The following is a 3,159-nucleotide window of genomic DNA, read 5'->3' as shown; positions in this document are numbered from 1 at the left end:
TATTTTACCATCTGGTTCTAGAATATCAGAGCAGTTTTCCTTGATAATTTCTTGAAATATAATGTCTAGGGATATTTTTTTGATCATGACTTTGAGGTAGTACAATTCTTAAATTATCTCTCCTGGATTTATTTTCCAGGTTAGTTCTTTTTTTCCAAAGAGATATTTCACATTTTCTTCATTTTTTTCATTCTTTCTCTTTTGTTTTATTATTTCTTGATGGCTGATAGTCATTATTTTTCATTTGCCCAATTCTAAATTTTAGGGAGCTATTTTCCTCCAGTATGATTTTGTACCTCTTATTTTTGTACTTTTTTTACTTTTTTGGTCTACTCTGTTTTTTAAGGTTTTATTTTCTTTAGTATGTTTTGTGTCTCTTTTTACTATTGACTATTTTTTTCACAATTTTCTTGAATCTCATTTCTCTTCTCACTTTTCCTCTACTTCTCTTATTTGATTTTTAAATCCTTTTTGAACTTTCCCATGGTCAGAGACCAATTCATTTTTATTTGTTGCTTTGAATGCAGGAATTTTGACTCTGTTGCCTTCTTTTTGTGTTTTGCAAGGCTAATGGGGTTAAGTGGCTTGCCCAAAGCCACACAGCTAGGTAATTATTAAGTGTCTGAGGCCAGATTTGAACTCAGGTACTCTTGACTCCAGGGCCAGTGCTCTATCCTCTGTGCCACCTAGCTGCCCCAAGCCTTCTTTTGACAGTATGTTTTGATCTTCATTGATCATTCATGATCTTCATCATAGCAGCTTTTTACAAATGAAATATTTTTTCTGTTTGGTCATCTTTCCAATCTGTTTCTTAAAATTGAACTCTGTGCTAAAGTAGGATTGTTTCCCAAGTCAAGGAGGGTACCTGACCCAAACTTAAGGATTTTTAGGATAGCTGTTTTCAGAAGTAATTCTGGGGACTTGTAGTTTTTGCCTCTTCCAAGGTGGTATGATTTAGGGAGAGGTGTGTTAACTACTCTTCTATACTGTGTACTAGTTTGTGAGGGACCACAAACACCATTTTCAACCCTGAAACCATGACCAGAGTCCCTACTTGCTTAAACCCTCAAGTTGTCTAGGTTTGTGCTAGTCCTTGTGTTGGGACTAAGACCCAGGACTGTGAACCAGGTCCAAGTATAGGAAATGCACAGAATCCTGACCCTGGTACCAATAAAGTAACGTCTATAAATCTTCTGTCTGACCCCCTTATTGTCTTTGAGATGAGAGACCTGGAAATTGCCATTGCTGTCACTGTCTTGGTCACCTCAAGTCTGCTCTTCATTTGCTGAGACCTGGCATGCACTGAACTGTGCTCTTCTCTCACCCTGGAGCAACAGACCATTCCTGCCAATCTTCTAAGTTTTCTTTTGCTGGAAAATTATTTTACTAGAATTTCTGCAGTTTCTGTCACTCTAGATTTTGTTTAGAGACATTATTTTAAAGTATTTGGAAGGATTTGGGGTGGAGCTCAGGTGAGTTACTGCTTTTTCTCTGTCATTTTGGTCTCCTTTCTAATCCCAAGTATTTGTGATGAGAGTATTTCACATTTTGATTTCCCTTATTTTTTGACTGACAATTTTTTGGCAAAATAAAAAAGCAAAATAGTATATTTTAAGCATAATTTCAAGGCCTTTTTTATATTTTAGCAGATTTATTTTGATGCTTGTCTTTTTTAAAAGCTAAATTATTTTAATAACTGGTAGCATCTGAAATGCTTTAAATAACTTTTTTCTTAATTAGTTAATTAAATTTAAAATAGCAAACTGTGTATTTAATTTCACAGCTTATTTAAATGATAGTGACTGAAAATAGGGAGGGATTTGTAGAAAATATGGTAGTATATCTTCTTCCTACTTAAAAAAATCTGGAAGTTAGCATATTTGATGTTTTGTGTTGAATTGGAAGTTCCTTATTAACATGGAGAAACAGTTACCCATTATTGGAGAAATGCTTACCTCTCTAGAATTCGACAGAGTTTTACATTTCATTCCATGCCCGCCCCCCAAATCCTAAATCAGTCATGATTTCATTCTAATTTTTTCAGAGTAAACTTTTGGAAGAGGGAGAGTATAATGAACATCTGTGAAAAATGAAATGCGTCTGGGAGATTCCCAGAATTTGGAGGATGAGGGTGGTCTTCGCTAAAGGAGTATATAAAGAAAGAATCAGGAAGAAAATAAAAATTCATTTCAACAAATTGATAGTATAGTTTCCTTGATGTATTGGGCATTCACTTCTGAATTGAATCAGAACATTAGCTTTAGCTAGATTCCAGACCCTAGAACTCAGAAGAGGGAAAATTGTTTTTTGATTGAAATCTGGTCAAGGATGGGAATTGTGAAGAACAAATTAAATCAGATAATCTTTTGACAATGGAGAGCCAGTGTCTTACTCTTTAAAATTTAGAATTTACTTTTTGTGTTTGCAACCACAGAAAGATATCTCACCAGATTTCTTTTTTTCTTTAGTATTTTTTCCTTGTAAAAAAGTAGTATTTTTTATTCATTCATTTATTCTTATTTTTGTACAAATGATGCTTTTCTTCTAATGTTTTTTATTCTCATTTCATACAAATTTTTTTTTACATTAATAAAATATACTTGTTTACAAGTAAACAAAATACCCCTCCCCCCATGAATATAGATAGACTTGCTTGGGTGAAAAAAATAAAGGGGAGAGAAAAAAAATTAAAATAAAAAAATAGTAATAATTGTAGGTATGGCCAGGTGGCACAATGGACGAAGCACCAGCCCTGGAGCTACGAGCACCCGAGTCCATATCCAGCCTCATAAACCCAATAATCACCCAGCCATGTGACATGCAAGCCACCAGATCCCCACTGCCCTGCAAAAACCTAAAAGAAGAAAGAAAAAAAAAAGACCCAAAATAAAATAAAACAGCAATAATAGTAGGGGTGGCTGGGTGGCAGACAGAGCATTGGCCCTTGAACCAGAAGCACCTGGGTCCGAATCCGGCCTCAGACACCCAAAGATCATTCTGCTATGTGGCTTCAGGCAGGCCACCCAGCCCCACTTGCCCTGCACCCTCCCCCAAATAATAATAACAAAAAATGTGCTTCAGTCTTTGTTCCAACACCATCAACTCTGTCGTGAGTGGATCACATTCTTTATGATAAGTCCATCACAAAAGTTACTTCCA

Source organism: Macrotis lagotis, chromosome 1 (assembly GCF_037893015.1).
Source record: "Macrotis lagotis isolate mMagLag1 chromosome 1, bilby.v1.9.chrom.fasta, whole genome shotgun sequence".
Taxonomy (NCBI): domain Eukaryota; kingdom Metazoa; phylum Chordata; class Mammalia; order Peramelemorphia; family Peramelidae; genus Macrotis; species Macrotis lagotis.
The sequence above is the reverse complement of the archived record's forward strand: the minus strand, read 5'-3'. Positions refer to the sequence as shown.